Source organism: Corvus hawaiiensis, chromosome 1 (assembly GCF_020740725.1).
Source record: "Corvus hawaiiensis isolate bCorHaw1 chromosome 1, bCorHaw1.pri.cur, whole genome shotgun sequence".
Lineage (NCBI taxonomy): Eukaryota > Metazoa > Chordata > Aves > Passeriformes > Corvidae > Corvus > Corvus hawaiiensis.
In genome coordinates this window covers 77,200,310-77,219,183 of record NC_063213.1, presented here as the reverse complement: position 1 = coordinate 77,219,183, position 18,874 = coordinate 77,200,310, and the positions used below count along the sequence as shown (strand labels likewise).

General features: G+C 37.5%; 1 protein-coding gene across 5 annotated transcripts in view; it reads right to left on the bottom strand.

The window, feature by feature from the left end:
* Window positions 1-18,874, bottom strand: part of CDH12 (cadherin 12) — a 431,901-nt gene that overhangs the window by 89,358 nt on the left and 323,669 nt on the right. Inside the window, exon 1 of one of the 5 annotated variants that reach the window (XM_048311316.1) lies at window positions 3,249-3,369. The exons of the other annotated variants lie outside the window; for them this stretch is intronic. The gene's annotated coding sequence lies outside the window, so the exon portion shown is untranslated. Of the gene's footprint in view, window positions 1-3,248; window positions 3,370-18,874 lie in introns of those variants that run through there. 5 annotated transcript variants of the gene reach the window in all.

Genomic DNA, 18,874 nt, shown 5'->3' with positions numbered 1-18,874 from the left:
CATTCTTCAACACTAACCAGCCTACTTTTCTTCTTTTCATATTGTTTTCCATTTTATTTTATAAAATAAAATGATATTCAAAGTAAATATCTTTGACACATTTCATTCTTTTTAATCAATTATGGGATGAATAAATGTGAGACTGTATTTCCTGGAAATGTATTGCAAATGAAATGATTCACACTGCATCACAACAAGGTTTTTCCTGGCCCCATTGTACCTAGTGCCAACAACAGACTTCATGTCAAGATACTGACAAAAATGTACTAACTAAAAATATGGACACTTTAATGAGAAATTTAATGAGACATCTAAGCAGTGTCAGGCCACTTATGATTTTCTGGTTTTTAATTTATTCATGTCCTTACTCTGAAGGCCTCTATGCTTTTATTTTTAATCATGAAAATGAAAAAAAAAAGGAAATTAATAGCAATTCATGTTAATGGGGACTAGTTGAGGAGAAATGTATAGGAAGACAGTGGAGAAAACAGTCTCATTAATTTCTTTGTTATTGCAGCTAAATATAATGAAGAATACAGTCTGATTTTCTTATAATTCAGTAGGCATGTGAAGGCCACACTGAATGAGAGAATGTGCTCTTTGACCATTTTGTAAAAATGTCTAATTAATTTTCCTTTGTCACTTCCAATATGTTTCTATTACATGCTTGGGACTACTGGGGTTCCCAATGGTGACTGAATTTTGCAGTGCAAAATTACCGTCCTTAAGTAATTCTAAGAATTCCTCACTGAAAACTCTTAAGCACACATCAGGTGCTGGTTGTGGCCACACAAGGAAAGACTCTGCTTGGTTATACTTATTATTTTACATTGCCTTGAATATTATTTGTTTGTTTTGGATAATTGCAAATTTTTTGAAAAGTTATCTGCAATATTTTCCTCTACACTATAAATGAAGATTATATGGTTCTGAAATATTCTTCTCATGGACGACCATGAAGGAGCAATGATCCTATAGACTGCATGGTCTTTGTCAGAAATGAGATCTGGGAGTGTGTCCAGTTCATCCAGTTACCTGATAAGTTACAAGCAGTGCAATGTAGCAGGATAAATATGATGGGCAGAAGGTGCCAGAATATGCTGTCATCAAAGATTCCCATGGATAAAGGTCACCTGTGTTACCTGCATGGGAACAACTGACTGGATAACTGAGACTTCCAATACTACTGGTAACCAACAGAATGCATTTACCAATGACTCTCATTGCATTTGAAAAGCAAGAATTACTACTACAGAAACCCTCAAATCAGCTGAGTTGCAATGTAATGAAAGAGTAAATGAGGGCCTTTGTATTCCCCCAAAACCTCCCCGAATCTATATATTATTTGAATTTCCTGTACTCCATTACCATGTTCAGAAAACTTTATTTCATAGAATTATAGAATAGGTTCTTTAAGAGCTCATAGCTATGAACAGAGAGTTCAAGTAAACACTTAATAAACTGTTTCTGACTAATTTTCTTTGTTCACTTAATTATTCACATGGGATTTATTGTGAAAAAAAAAAAAAGGTAATTTTCCAAAATGAACAATGGTGAAAATTATATTGTTAATAACTTTTTACCTTTCTTCACATCTTATTTACCTTTTAGCACTTCTTGCAAAATATTCAGTTTTATGGTAAAGGAACAGCCTCTAAATTATGATTTCACTTTCCAGGAAAAATTTCCCAAAGGATAGATCCACCAGATGGTGCCATTCACCTAGCCAGATGAGGAATTTGGTCCATGAAAGCTTTCAATTTCTTATTCATAGATAATCTTTAATAATCAGTATATCCTTGTTCATCATTTTATCAATGTCCTATGCATTTATGAATGTTATGCTAATCTTTATTTAAAGACATAAACTTGTCAGAGCATCTGTTTCTCAAGTAAGGGTAGGTGGGCAGAGATGATCCAACATTTTATTCCGTTGCAGAGTTTCCAATTTTGATTTTGGTTTATTTTTTGTTTTTTTTTCTTTTACTGAGAAGAGTAAAATACAAAGCTGGGAGGAATGGCCAATAGCCCAGAGGGCTGTGCAGCCCTTCAGAGGGACCTCAACAGGTTGGAGAGATGGTCAGAGAAGAACCTTCTGAAATTCAACAAGGGCGAGCGCAGGGTCCTGCACCTGGGAAGGAATAACCCCATGCACCAGCACAGGCTGAGAGCTGACCTGTGTGAGCCAGCAGTGTGACCTTGTAGACAAGAAGGCCAGTGGGATCCTGGGGTGCATTAGGAAGAACATTGCCATCAGGTCAAGGGAGCTGATCCGGCCCCTGTACTCAGTCCTGGTGAGGCCACATCTGGAGTGCTGTGTCCAGTTCAGGGTTCCTCATCACAAGAGACATATGGAGGTCCTGGAGCAGGTCCAGAAGAAGGTACAAATGATTCAGGGACTGGGGCACCTCTCTTAAGAGGAAAAGCTGAGAGAGCTGGGCCTGTTTAGTCTGGAGAAAGACATCTGAGAGGGGACGTAATTGCTATCTATAAGTATATGGAGGAAAGGTGTCTACAGGATGGAGCCAGGCTCCAAAGGACAAGAGGAAACAGGCAGAAACAGATGCTCAGGAAGTTCCACCTGAACATGGGGTGACTAAGCACTGGAACAGGTTGCCCAGAGAGGTTGTGGAGTCTCCCTCACTGGAGATATTCCAGAACCATCTGAACACAACCCTGTGCAATGTGCTGTAGGATGACCCTACCTGAGCAGGAAGGTTGGACCAGGTGACCCATTGTGGTCCCTTCCGACTCTTACCCACTGTGACTATGTAAAACTTGCATGCAATCACTGAAAATAAAAAAGGTTAAAAGAAATGCAACTTTCCACCTCAGTCGCCCACTTTTTCCCTCATTAGGAAGCAACTCATGTTTGTCTTCCATAACTGCTCAGAATGTTTTACCTTTGGCTAATATAGTTAATTTATTTTTTTCTAAATTTTGATCTCTAGAATTGACACGAGCTGGAACTGAGTCTATCCATTAAATAAATGCACAGGCTTTTCTGATTTACTTTAAATGGCCACATCAAATTATTAATACCTCTTCTTGGAGAAGAAATATTTTTACATCTATTGTTCTATTATCAATCCTAGGCCTTAAATAACAAATAAGAGTCCAAATTCTCATTTTAGCAAGAACCTTACACTCCTTCTATCTTCATACCATATCTTAAGTAGTATTCAGTTTTTCCTGATCCTTCGTTTGACTATAACAGAAGACCATTACACAGGGTCCTACATCCTTACCTGGTCTAGCCTTAATGAAAACACATGATTTCTTTCATCAGGCCTAATGTAGCATTTTTCAGAGAGGGAGTCTTCATCTGCCTCCATTCCCCAGAAGTGGCTCTTACAACCCACTCCACAGGCTGCCTGTCCTTACTGCTCCCAGCACAGAAATGACAGTAGACCAAACGTATCTGGAACTGTCAGCAAGAAAGTTTGAGATGCCTGAGAAAAAAAAAAAGCACTTATTTAGATGTAAACACTGTACTTACTGAGAAAGCACAGGCTAAAATGGTTTGGTGCAAATTCTGGACACTTTTCTACATGGCTGTGTGCCAACACAGGGCTAAAAGCCACACAGGCATAGCAATGCTCATCCTTCCACCTGAGATACAGGACATGTAAGCCTCTGCACAGACATGTGCTAATGACCACAGGCAGCCCTGGGAGCCAAGCTGCCTCTCACAGTGCATGCCCAGGGATTTTGCACCAATGCATACAAACTCTGAGTGAATCCAACCCAAATGTTTCTCTATTTAATGCAATAAATTTATACATCGAACCAAAAAAAGAGCATCAATAATGCCCGGTTTCAGTTTCATCACGATCTCTGGAAAGTCCTGAAAGCAGACTCCTCCGAGCGATCAAAGTGCCTCCTTGCTCAAAATGACTTTCCCATTTAAACTTGGAGTCTCTCAAACTTTACTCAGGACAATGCTAATGGATTTTGGCAGAACATGTCCTCTGCCTGATGCATTCACAGAACACCTTAGCTTTTACTTTCTTTTGACTGGTTCCCAGTTTATTTATTTTTCTATGTTTTTTGCCTTAAACTAAATGTAGTTAAAGTTGTCTCCAGATTTTGACATCCTAATTTTGTATATATAAATGCTTACAAATTGGATTTGTGGCCTGAATATAGCATATATATTTGCTTGGGTGTGTATATATATATATCTATATATGTATGTATTTGTTACTGGCCTGAGAAAGTTCAACCTTGTCACATTTATAATTAGCAGGATTTCGTACTCTACCAAGTCCCCCTTTCTTGGGGTTTGGGTTTGTTTGTTTTTTTTTAAACTGGTGGTGGTAACAACAGGCTTGCATATAAAAAATACACAGTGTGAAGACTGTTAATGGTGAATCACACAACTGCTAGAAAAACATTTTGTAACAGTTTCTTAGCCTTTTTAGGGTAATAATTCCCTAGTCAGAAAAAGGAAGATTGATAATCACTTCAAATTTTATTTTTAAAAAATATATTTAATGAGAAAGGTTAGTCATGCTAGTTTCTAGGTACCTGGGGATCCAGCCAAATCTGCTGAACCTGACTAATTTTTTTAACCCCAGTGCTGGTTTCTACAGTGTATTGCATTAGTACACTTCTAGAACCACTCATCTCCTGAGATCGAACTAAAATGACAAAAGCCACAATGGTGTTAAAAAATTGATACAAGTGTTATGGCACTAATCCAAAATTTGACAGAATCTCACTTCTACCTCCAGCATGCTTGTTCTTATTGACTGCGGTTCTTTTCCCTATCTCACAGTGTAAGAATGCATTCAAAGAAATTTTTCTTTTTACTTTTTTTTTTTTTTATTTTTATTTGCCTTCACTGAAATTAGTTGCTATCCCTAGACCATGTTGCAAAGGCTGACTTAGCTTTCATCGTACCTCTTTTTCACTGGGGAAATGCATCTAACTAAAAAACAGCACCAGTGCAAGAAAGGTTAAGCAGAAGCACCCTTGCAGTAAGTCCTTTTCCAACACAGAAGAAATGAAAGATGTCAGATAGCTTGACTTAAGACATTAACTTCAGTGTGATATTCTGAGCCAGACTCTGTAACTTTAGGACCTACTTTGTTTCATGTACACCGGTGCTCTTGTGTCAAGATAAGCAGGTCTTCATCCAGAGCTCCTTAAATACGCAAAAATTCAGTGTTTTAGACCAAAATAAAGCAATTAAAGTTAAATATTTCTGCTCTTTTTATACTTCATGACTGTTATTGGTTATGACTAATGAAGGATGTTAGTAGCGACTGTTGCAAAAATCACCAAGGAATTTTTCTGACAGCAAACCACACAAAGGACTCCATACACCCTTTACTGATGATGTGGGGCAGGACTCACTTAAACAGATAAAACTTTCAATATCATTGCAAGTAAATATCTCAAATTATATGTTTATTTAAACTCTTTTCTTTCCATTATTTGTACACTTTATGTTCTTACTTGGGTTTAACAATATGTGACCATTAGAAAGACATCATCCTAATGGTATCTCATTTTTAAACCCTTTCACTTCCTGATTATAATGCACTAAAAGATGCATTTGTATTCCTATCATTACAAGAAAATATTGAAAAAAGTATAATAATTTATCCTTTTTTCTTCCCCCATCCCCTGGTAATAAGAAATCTGTGCCCTTCTGTATAAGAAACTGTGTAATAGATTATATTATCCTTTTCCTTTAAGCTATGTCACGGTAGGACAGATTTCCTTACAGAATTATAGAATGGTTTGAGCTGGAAGGGACCTTAAAGAACATCTAGTTCCAACACCCCTGTTATGGGCAGAGACACCTTTCACTAGATCAGGTTGCTCAAAATCCCATCAAACCCTGAATACTTCCAGGGATGGGGCATCCACAGCTCCTCTGGGCAACCTATTCCAGTGTCTCACCACCCTCAAAGTAAAGAATTTCTTCTGAATATTTTGCCTAATATCCAATCTAAATCTACCCTCTTTCAGTCTGAAGCCATTATCCCTTGTCCTATGACTTCATGCCTTTGTGAAAAGTCCCTCTCCATCTTTCTTTCAGGCTCCTTTTAGGTACTGGAAGGTGCTCTAAGGTCTTCCCAGAGCCTTCTCTTCTCTGGGCTGAACAACCCCAACTCTCTCACCCTGTCTTGATAGGAGAGGTGCTCCAGCCTTCTGAACATCTTCATGGCCCTCCTCTGGACTTCCTCTGAGAGGTCGATGCCCTTCCTGCGCTGGGGCCCCCAGAGCTGATGCAGCACTGCGGGTGGGGTCTCACCAGAGCAGAGCAGAGGGGCAGAATCCCCTCCCTCACCCTCCTGCCCAAGCTGCTTTGGATACAGCCCAGGACACGTTTGGCTCACTGGGCTGTGAGAGCACATGGCTGGGTCATGTGCAAACTGATGAAAGGAAAGAACTGAAAATGACAGGTCTGTTCTCATAATTAATATGTTAAGTCATATAGTATGTGGAAAAACAATTCTAATCTGAACTGAGCCTTAGCTAGAAAACAGGAGCACGAAAATGATGAGCTTTCAAATCCTTGGCCCCTTACATATGAAACACAGGAACTGAACATACTTTATTAAACCACATAGAGCCTTTAACCCTGAGTTTTTTGCAAGATAAAAATTATGAATACTACTGCTCAGAGGCAGCAGCACTAAAGAAATCAGTTCTTACTCCAACAAATTTTGTGAAGTACACTCCCACTTTTGTGAATGCAGTGCACTTTGTCTATATTGGCACAAAACAAATCTAATTGAATAATAATATAACAAGCAACTTAAAGATATTTTTTCCTTTTGATAAATTTTTTGGGTTTTTTTCTACAGAAGCAATATCTCTTCACCAAACATGAGGTCAGAATTTCTGCTCTACAAAATTTATTGTTTTTCTGAACTCATGGTTTGGTAAAGCCAAAGCTCATGCAGTTATCTTCACAACTGACTGCTGGCACATTTGTTATATTTTGCTTGGTGCAAAGCAGAGAAAGCTAGTGATTTATCTTTGACAAGCTACTGTTATGTCACCGTCTGGCACATGAGAAAGACTTACCAAATCACACCTTCATGTAAATATATTTAATGACAAACTTCCATCCTTTTTTACCCTAAAAAAAGCCTCTATAAGAGATATCAAGACTGTAGAAAGGCTGGGAAGAACTTTGTCCCTCCTTTTCAGTGTGTATCTACCTAGATGCAGTTCCCCATTTTTCCCATTCATTTTACCAGGGATAAAGCTCTGGGACTGCTGACAGGTAGTTATTAGCACCTTATTACAGAGCCACTCTGGGACAGAAAACCAGGCAGTTGGTCAGGGCCACAGAGCATGAGGAGTGCTACAGCCATGGCTGTAACCTGGTGCACCTGCTGCCCACTCCAGTTTCTGTCCTCTGCTCTTTCTCTGTGGGTCCTATCAGGTGACACCTGCACTGGCCTCACAAGCGACACAGGAATTCAACTTGCAGGTCTCTGGCTAACTGTCAAAGAGCTAACTAAATAAAGATGTCTTTTCAGATCTCTTTTCAGAACCCAGACAGGTCATGTCTCTTGTTCCCAGACCTCTGCAGTCACTTAAAATAATAAGAATCATGCTACTTAAATATTGCACTAAAAATAATGATATGATGAATGTGCTGTAAGATTTAATTGAAAAAGAGCAAAGCAATTATAGGAGTATGAGTTTAATTTTACATTAAATTTAAAGATGTAATCCTGCACTTGACTTATTTTTACTTTCTCTTTAATCTGCGCATATCTGATTTTGATCAAATTAAAAGTAAATATGAAAGGAGAACCTACCAAACAAGTTATGTGCTGTGACCTTTCCTCCCCTTACTTCACGTGGTTGAAAAGGAATTTTTTTTTTCCTTTTTCAGAAAGCTTGCTTTCAATTACTTGGTTTTTTAGGTCATCATATTAAAAACCATACACCACTTCAGTTTCCTTTAATTATTACACATTTGATTTTAAAAATTCTTTAGGCAAAATTCTATTTTCAGTTACACACATGCAGCCCCACTGAAGTCACTAATTACCATTTAATCAGATATATAGCTTACTCTCATGGAAAGCAGATAAGAATGAGAGGAAAAGCAGGAAGAGAAAGGACTCAGAGAACAAAATGATCAGCTGACTAGCAAAGCTAATTTAATAACATAGACATAGCTAAGGCTTATTGTGAATATTCTCTTCTGATTTTGTGAGTTAACAGTCATTTAAGATTAATGACTATGTACATGTTTCATCAGTTTATTCTAAAAGACAAAGAGAAAATTATGTTTAGTTATAATTACATTTATAAAGACCATGCTGGCTTTTAAGTTTTCACTAATGCTATTTTTGGAAGGTACTAAATATTCACAGAGCAGAGAGACAGAAGGTCAGCTAAAACACAAACAGGAGTATAATCACATCAACAGTAGAAATAACAGTAGAAGCAGTGTTGCAGAGTGATTACATGCATTGCACCACAACCTCCTCTACCCCTGAACTAAGCTATCTAAAACTACCTAGTTAGGTCGGTATATTTAATGTCTTGCATTGAGATGGACAAGAGCTTGGTTAGGTTAAAAGAGCAAAAAATTCACCATGCCAACAAAAACGATCCCAGGAAGAGAGCACACTGTTTAGGTTAAATTATTTTTAATGTCTATACTTGTTTCTTAACGTTGTCTTATACCACAGCCAAGCAACCACTGCACCAAGCTGCTGCCACTTGCTGGCAAGGTTAACAGCAGGTACAATGTGAATGGCCCAGGCTGCAGAGCTGTGTGTCTGCTCTAGTGCCCTGTAATAAGGAGATGTAGCATCCTTAGCTGCTCACTGCCAGGTACTTCCACACCTGCATTTACCATCTTCTCTAGGTCAGATTTTGTGCAGCGAAGTTGCCAGGACATTGGCTGTGAGCTCTCGGCACCTCAACCCAGTACAATTCTTCTTCAGCCTGGCTTGAGCAGCTTTCCGTAATTGTTCAAGCCAAGACAGATATTTTGCCCCTAAAACAGATAAGGACTTAATATACCATTATTTCTGCTTAAATGTGGGGATGGTACTTTTGAGACACAGAAACATTTTCAATTAACATAATTATTTTTGCAGCAATTGCCTGACCATGGCCTTTAACACACATTTGAAAAAATGCTATTGGAAGCACAATTGCATTGGCTGTCCAGAATATATTGAACCACTGCCAGTTGTCTATGTTTATTAATTTCACTAAACAGTATTTTCAGCAGTTAACATCACTGACCTGGCTTCAGTGGATGTAAAGATTAAAAATGCTAAAAGCTTTTTTGCCGTATATATTGTAACTGTGTATAATAACACGTTTTCACTAGTCGTGGGTGCATTTCAAGAATTTCAGAGTTCTAATTTCCATTGAGTAAAGGCTTGGGAGTCTGAAAGTTATTCCTATCTTTTTCTGTATCTGTTGAGTCTGGAAAATTAAATGTGAAAGCCTGCGAGGGAAGACTTTCAAGTAGGCTTGTTAGAGTCTGCAGTTGGCCAGGAAAATCTGCAAAATACGTCTCCTTATGATTTCTCAGAAATTTTGATAACCCTCTCAATTAGAAAATGAGTTGAAGATACATTTAAAAAAATTATTAAATACTAGAAAATAAAGATTTATTGTAGAACATCTTTGAAATGTCAAAATTGGATTGATTCTAGAAACGTTTTAGAAGAATGTTTATTTTTCACAGAATCATTTTGTCTTTGCCTAAATTTAAAGTATAACTAAATACAACACAGTTAGTGATAATATAGCTTTTAAAAATGACTGTATGTATATTTTCAGACAGTCGCAACTACTCCATAATGTTCGGAAGAAAAAATGGAGACACTTCTCCTTGTTTAGCTTACAAAATCTAATTCTTGGAGATTACGTTATTGGTTTGGGTTTTCCTTCCGAATTCCTTCCTTCCTTCTTTCCTTCCTTCCTTCCTTCCTTCCTTCCTTCCTTCCTTCCTTCCTTCCTTCCTTCCTTCCTTCCTTCCTTCCTTCCTTCCTTCCTTCCTTCCTTCCTTCCTTCCTTCCCTCCCTCCCTCCCTCTCTTTTCTTTAAAGGATGAAATATAAATAGCATTTCCCTTCCATACACCTCTGTTATTTTCTTGCCTTTCAGCTTACTAGCATGACTAAGAAGTTCTTAGTGGAAAACCTACATATTCATCAATTGAAAACCACTGTAATTCTCATATAAGACATTCAAAGATAACAAGATATTTAAAGATAACAGAGTCTGAAATACTTGCTTCCAAGAAATGCCAAAACAGAAAGTAGTGTGCAAGAACATGGATTGTGAAAATCTAATATCATGCAAATACCCCCAAAATAGTGATGTAAACATATTTTAGTTGTGTTTTTTGACAGGGAGGTTTGTAAAGCTGTGCTCAAAACCTCCTCAAGAAAAGCATTCTGATTCACAAAAGCAGCCTTCCAAGTTTCAAATTTATCTTCAGTCCTGTGCTAGTTTTGGTTGAGGTGGATTTAATTTTCTTCACAGTGGCTTGTATGAGGTTATGTTTTGGATTTGTGCCAAAAACAGGGTTGATAATAAAGAGAATTTTTTTGTTATTGTCCAAAAAGGACTGTTGTGGTTTAACCCCAGCCAGCCACCAAGTCCTATTACAGCTGCTCACTCACTCCTCCACCAGTAGAACCGGGGAGAGAATCAGGACAAAAGGCAGAAAATTAATGGGTTGAGATAAAGGCATTTTAACAGGGAAAGCAAAAGCTGTGCACACAAGCAAAGAGGAACAATGAATTAATTCACTGCTTGCCATGGACAGGCAGGTGTTCAGCCATCTCTAGGAGAGCAGGGCCCCATGACACAGAACAGTGACTTGGGAAGACAAACATCATCACTCCAAATGCCTCCCACTTCCTCCTTCTTCCCTGAAATGTATATACTGAGCATGTCATATGGTCTGGAATATCCCTTTGGTCAGTTTGGGTTACCTCTCTTGTCTGTGTCTCCTCCCAGCCTCCCAAGAACGCCCAACTTCCTCACCAGTGTGGCGGTGTGAAAGGCAGAAAAAGTCTTGGCTCTGTGTAAGCCCTGCTCAGCAATAACAAAACCAAAAATACTCAGAAAGTATTACCAACCCTGTGTTCAGCACAAATCCAAAACACAACCCCATACCAGCCTCTGTGAAGAAAATTAACTCTACCCCAGCCAAAACCAGCACAAGTTCCCAAGTTACATATTTTACAAATCTTTGCATCATAAAGTATTGTCTGGTGCACAGCCACTTTGTGATCATTGTTTTTAAGTAAACTAAATCATTTTATTAAAAAAAAAAAAAAGAAAATACAATAGAAAAATTATATCTGAGGACTGACTTTGTTAAATCTCTTGAAACACAAATGATTACAGAACACTTTACTGCAAATCCACTTGAGCTTTTATTATTAATTTTTTTTTTTTTTTTTTTTTTTTGTTATTCTGCATGTGATTACATTTAGAAAGGTGGAGGAATAATATGGGAACTTTTTAATTAAAATTGTTATTGTCCCAAATACTGTGAAAAACATTTCAACATTTATGGCAAATGGAGCATGAAACACAGCACTGTGAACGTGATGGTCAAATTGCTGGGTAAGTAAATATTCTGCCTCAAAACCTTTTCAAAGTCAGATGTGGCTAAACATTTAAAGTACGATTCTACTGTGAAAAGAAGCTGTCAGAAAATAACTGTTTTGTACTTTGGAGATCTGCTTCTTATGTTTACTCATGTGACTGAAAACATCAGACTCTACTCCATCTAGCTGCATTCATTTCATCTGCAAGGCTGGCTACACAGACATGATTGAGTGTGTTTACTTATGTCTCCGGCAGTAGGAACATAATTGTTAATTAGTTTCCAAGAATAAAATCTTAATTGCTGATAAAGATTGTGTATCAAAACACAAGTGAGCAGTTTTGTTCATGACAGCATTTGGGTAACATGAGTTCAATAAGTCTAGGCTTCAGACTACACCAAACACTGTGAATGTTTAGTACCTCAGATTACAGTGCTTGAGTTTGCTTCATATGTTAGAAATGGTGAGAAAACATTTCAAATGCTCACTGTGAAGAAAAATGGAGAAAAAAAAAAAAAAACATTAGAAAGACAAACTGCGAGGAGCCAAGAGAAAACTTTCTTCCACATCTACCTCAAGCTGGCAGGACATCTGCTCAGTGCCCACCATCTGGGTGTGTCTAATTAGAGACTACCTGGAATAGGCTCTCAGAGAGCTATTACAGAAACAGCTCCGCAGCAGATGCAGCTTCAGTCCCTAAGGGCTGAAAGATAAGGCTGCAAGAAAAAGGGGACCACTGACGGATGGGAATATTGTATCACCTTGTGTAGTAGTTTTGTAGAGCGAAATGCTTCCAGAAGAAATAAGTATTGCTTGCACTTGGAATTTACATGGAATCCAACAGGGAGTGGTGATTACACAGAGCAGCAAGTCCAAAGACATTGGAACAGCACACTGAGATGTAGTAAATACGTGCCGTCCCATACTGATACTTCTGATGCACCACAGTTTAGACTGATGTGATATGGATTTTTTTTTCCTTTCTTTTTTCCCTTTTCCTTGAAGCATCTTTTTTTTTTTTTCCTCAGTTTTTGAACTATTCTTTTCAGGTTTTAACATCACCTGAATTTCAAATCATATTCAGCTGAAATTTAACACAGACCTCTGTTTAGTTTCCTACTCTCTAGCCAAAAAATCTCCTTAAAGACAATTTTTAGGGGTTAAACAAATTGCAATATAACATCAGGAGAAAATAAGTTATTTTCCCCTTTTTCTAGCTTTTTGTTTTTTTTCTGCAAAAGTATCACACTTGCCTAGCATAGCACTTAGCACTTTCTGCAGACTGAAACACAAACTCAGAATCTTTAGATACCTCAAGATAACTCTAGAGAACTGAAACAACTTCCCTCATACCAGAGATGCATTAATGTAAAACTGCTGCTTGTCAGAGAGCTCGATTCTCTTTTTTACCTTTTGATATTGACACTGATCCCAGTGCTTCACTTTGTAGAACTTGCAACAGAGAAGAAAGATCTGGGTTCTGTTGGAGACTCACTTGGAGCAGCCAGGTACATGGCATGAGTTGGCTCATGGTTTAGGGCACAGTGCCAGCTACAGAGCTCTCTGGTCCCCTTCTGCACTGCCCTCAGAAGAGCCACCATCAGCTCTGCCATCTTGTTAAAGTAAGGCCATGCTTTTGAAAACACAAACCATAACAGGTATAATGGGTCACAAAGGTTATACCTTAGCCACGAGTTATTTCAGTTATGTTTTGCTTACAAAATACCTGTCCTTTCCTGGGTCTTTCAGGCTAACTTGTGTGTCTCAGAGTCCTCACTCCAGATCGCCCACACTTTGCACAGCAGCAGGAACAACAGCTTCAGGGAGCTACCTGACTCTGAGACCCTTCACAGTCTAGCTCCCAAACACTCTTGCTCTTTGGCCTCTACCCGTCTTGTGCCTGGAGCCAGATGTGAATAGACACCTCTAGATACTCACCTTTGGGGCTGACAGCACACGTGGACAGCTGAATAAGGCCCTCTGCAAATGTCCAGCTCCCATTCCCTTGACCAGAGAATCACTCACTTGATCTTACTTAAATCTTTTGCATTTTGTGATTATAATTTTCCCAGAGGTAATCTGAATAGTGTAATAAAATCCATATGGGATTGCAAACATTAATGATGTTTTCATCTACAAAAATGGCAATATAAATTAAATTCTTAGGCACAATAATATATTTCTTCTTCAGGTTAGTTTAACTTCTGTTAGAATTTAATGCAGCTCCTCAGTATTATCACCTGGTCTTTAAAGGCTCGGTGGGGTTATCAAGCATAGAAAGACGATTTATCAAGTTCTTCTTAGTAGCTTAATAAAACTGTTTATTAGTGAAAGCCACTGTAGTAAATTTGAGGATAACTGGAGATCAGAAGCCCCAGCTTTGACTGTGCAGTGCACCCATCCAATGTCATCAGGGTGATCAGAGCTCAACAGCCCAATGACAAGCACAAGAATGGATTAAGCCAGCTGGGATCGGAGGTGGAGAGATGGAATAGTGAATGACCTGAACATGACCTGGTTCTGCTTGTTCTTTTGAAATACTCAAGGTGCATGGAATAAACGATACAGTGTTAAACCTCTTCTAGAGGAAAAGAAACCCTATGCTGATACTTGTCACATGAGAGAGGAGAAAAATACTGGGAGATATCTATGCAAAACCCTCAAAAATTTGGAAACATTCAATATTTATGAACATTTTAACTATGTTGAAAGATCTGCAATTACATTCCTCTTGCATACTGACATGGTGGGAACTCTAGTGTTAAAATCATCTTGATATGCACAAGAGTATCATGTAGTCCCCAAGCTGATCTCGGATCCATTTCTTAGTGCCCAATTGAATCTACACAGAAGTTTGCAACAGCCAGGCTGCAAAAGATAATTTATCTTCAGTGAAAGCTTTAGTTATAAACATTTCATATGTTAAGAAGTCTTTACAAGGCTTTTCAATGTTGTTTATTTTCCCCTTGGGAACATAATCCTAAACACTGTTTTAATTTTGGATGTAGAAAAATAACTGAAAAACAGGTTCATTTTAATCAAAGATCTGTCTATATTTGTGCCAAACACTTTTACCACGATTTTCTCTGAAATAATAGTAACAAAGGTCAAATTATTTGGGTTTCAAATTTTCAATCTTTTCAAATCTTCAATCTTTTTTGATTACAAAACAAGTAATTTTTTTTAGGTGGTACTAATCTTTCAGGTCAGTGAACTAAGAAAAAGCAGTTAGCTGTACAGACTACTTGTATGTCAAAACTCATTATTTGCATGTCACAAAAAGAAAAACTTAAAAAAAGTTACAAGAAAGGTAAATAGTTTTTCACCTCTGACGCTCCAATAAGATTAGGTCCTGACAATTCTCCAGGACAACAGCCTATGTACTTCAAAACAAAAGCATAGACTTGTGAAACAAGAAAATACTGTGCCAGTGTGGTTCCCCAGATGAAAAATGGGCAAGAAAGGAAAATGTAATTTCTGCTCACAAGTTAAAGATCTGCTTAATGAAAGTGAGCAGTGCCACAGGCAAATATATTGTACATTACCAAGGTGTGACATGCCATTTCCTGTAGTACAAATGTAAGCAAGCTGCTTCTTAGAAAAAGAACCCAACAAGTGTCTGGAAAAAAAGCACCTTTAAAGGTCATCAGTCTTTCCTATGGCCTCTAGCCAAAAAAAAAAGAACAGCACTGAATTCTGTATGTCACCACTGTACTAAACTACAGATGAGAAAATATGTCTTAAGATAAAACTCTCAGCAAATGACTGGTATTCTTATATAGTTTTCCTGTTATCTTAAATTCTTAGCAGAATTTTCCTCAGTATTCTTCATTTCGTGAGCATGTAGTCAATGTGGATCATGTGAACACATTACAAAAAAGCAGTTTAAAATTAAAAGCTGCATGCTTTAAATCTATTTTAAAGAAGTATTTCAATATGCTTGAAATTAAGTTTAAGACTAAATGATGCACTGTTTTGCAGATTTGGGGCATAAGACCTGTAGGAACGCTTGAATATTTATTGAAAAGTAGAACTAATTTACAAATACAATGGAAAAACATTCAGAACTGATGTGAATCTGTAAAAATAGAAGATCATGGGAATTCATCAGCCTAGTGAAAGATATGATTTTCATAACCTTTTCAATTGGATTTTCAGAATATACCGCTATATGGAGCAGTACTCTTGGTTTTAAAAGAGTTAGACTCACAATCTTCTCTGTATTGGAAGATTCCTTTTCCTTCTAAAAATAAGGTGAGATTTTTCAGAAAATGGGAATTCTTTTTCCACCCATAGGTAAATAACAAAAAAAGTGTATTTGCTAATATACACATATGTCTCATGTGGAACTGGAAAAACAAAACATGAAATAGCAAACAAAATAAAGAAACAGAATTAATATGGGCCTGGGAGTTCTGGCTAGGCTCCATGCCTCATATTGCAGTACTACTTCATTGTCGGAAGGGAGTCCCTAAATGGAGATGGGAGATTAGGGGAAAAAAACATTGAGGAGAATAACGAGGCTCTGAGTTACTCAGATACATAAATTCATCTAAGAGCATGAGTTATCTATTTCTGCATGTGGAAATGAAGTTGCAGTTCTACAACTCTGAGATTGTTTTACCTTAATACTCTGAAATTCTGTCAGATTTTCTTTTGAATGAAAAAGCCTGAAAATTTTCATGGAAAATATTAACTAATCCCACTACACTTTCAGTGTACAATATTTGGCATTCTGCAAATTGGAATACAGTGTTAACTGTGTGTAGTTCAGGTATCCATGGAAAAAAAAAAAAATCAAACCACCAGGGGCCCCATTTCTTCCCCCCATGTTAGAGAAATAATTAAATATGGCACTTTATTTGTCTAGTTTGGATAAGACAGAGTACAATATGGATGAGCAGACAGTACAGATAAGATTTTAAAGGTGTTTATGTTCCTGATGATAAAAATGAAGATATTTATAACAGTGAAAACTGTATTTTTTTATTTTTTATCAGAAAACTTTATGACAGGGATTAAGTATTTGCTAGCACAATGTGTGATGAACAAAAACAAGTGTGCGTGACCTGTGAAACTTAGTCCAGTCACCAAGGACGGCTGCATGGTCCTATACATACACCCGAGGGAGCAGAAATGTGCTGAAGACAGATGTGTGCACAATATCAGAAACAAAGGGGTTCATTAACTCTAGGCTATCTCAAGGAAAGCACCCAAAATTGTGAATTTCTGCCTCATTATTTGAGTATTTAAAAGGTAGTGTTGAAAATCACCACTCAGAAAGCCTGCGAGATAGTGTCACTCCACATCTCCAGAGTCCTCACCAATGAGGTATCCCCATTCTGGTATGGAAAAGATGTATGTTCAGAACACCTCACTTCCCCAGATATTTAGTCAGAGGACTGCTGAGCACCTTTAGCAGGAGCTCAGCACTGAAACTCACCTGCAGGAGGGCTTCAAGGTGTCTTTTTCTGGGACTTCCCTTGGCTTCTTCCTCAGTGTTCTGAGTTCCCCCTGCCACCCAGGGTGGCTTACCCTCCTCCCTTCCCTGTCATTTGAGTGTTGACAAAAGCTTACACTGATCAAAGAGTGGCAGTAGAAGTTATTCTCTTTTCATGGAGAGTTATCCCTGGGTAAAATTACAAATACCAGGCTAGGTCAGGACTTTCACTTATGAATGCTATTACATCACTCCATGGCCCAAATATCTTGGGTAAGCACAGCCTTGGATTCATCTAAAATATGAACGAAAGCCTGATTGTAAGCAAAACCTTTAAGAACATAACTACTCAGTACATCACTTGGCATACGTTTCATTTAAAGAAACCTTTAAAAGGTACTGAAGCCAGTGTGATCAAGTAATTCTATTTTAAAGTAAGTAATCGGAATTTATTACTGAAATAATTGAAGGATATATGGTAATACAGTACACAGTTTCATTTCCTTTCTCCGTGGTCATTCCTTCATCATGTTCTTCTGTTCCTTATCAATAATCAAAAATTCTGGGGCATAACTGGCAATCAGACAGCTCCAAGGAAAAAATCTAAGCTCAAACTTTCCTTATCTGTCTAACTTCCCAGCTGTAAAATGTAAGCAAAAAACATTTGTTTGCCTTCCTCTGCTGTCACTGCACTATGGACAGACAAGTCTTTGTTACAGGACTTACAACAATTTTTCTTTGAGAACACTTTCTCTTATTTGGCAGTTCTGAGCCATCACCCCTACAACATAGCCTTCTCTTGATGTGATTCAAGGTGTACATAGCTATAGCTGTATATAGACTTTGCAAATATTTCACTGGTAATCTGTTAGCTTTATAAAGAAATGTGTTAAAAAATGACGTTTCTTTAATTAAAATACCTGAACTTTGAAAGAAAGGAGTAAAATCAGACAATGATACTATAAGTGTCTCTGTAGGAAGGGTGCAGTATTCTTTTATAATTTTAATTTAAAGCCCTTTTATCTTATTTGAGGGTTTCTTTAATGCCTCGGTTTCATTGCAATGTGTTATGTTCTTTAAACAAGATACAAGACAAAAAAAAAGACCTGAACAACATGCAAATAGATTGTGACCATACCTAAATGCATAAATACAAGAATTTCAATATTTGTATGGCACAGCTAGGATACAGAAAATTCTAGTTAAGGGAGATACAAAAAGGCCTAACTCTGTACTTCACACTGTTAAAATGATTAAGGTAGGAACTTACAATTCTTACCAGACAGGAGTTTAAATCATTTACTCATTAGAGTTATTCTGAGCGTACTCTGGCATTTTTTCCTCCCAATTTGCATTTCTCTCTCTATTTTGATAATCAAAATCACTTGTCTCTGGAGATCAGATAAAAAGCAATGCTTAAGTTGGTACAACTGGCCAAAAAAAAAAAAAAATCAGAATAAATAAAGATAATTAAAATAGTAAAGGCAGAGCGTATCTGACTGTTGTCCAGGCTGAAGTGCAGTCTGACCCTTCTTCCGTGAGGATTCCATTCTAGAAATTTTCCTTTCTATGCCATCCCCCAACATCTTTATGTCTATTCATAAATTCTAAAACCTGTGAGATAAGCAAGCCTCGATATTCATAAAATTCTGAATTTATGAAATACCAGAGCTAAAGTTAAGCATGACTAAATATGGCCTAGATATCCTGCTTAACTCATAAAAACAGAGTTCTACATTTCAGAGGAAAATATTTGCTTAACATTTGTTGTCTTATCATTTTAGAGATTAATCTACGTCTGTTAAAAATCAAATCCAGGCCTATGTATCAATTATCTAAAATTTTCTTGTATTCAGTAT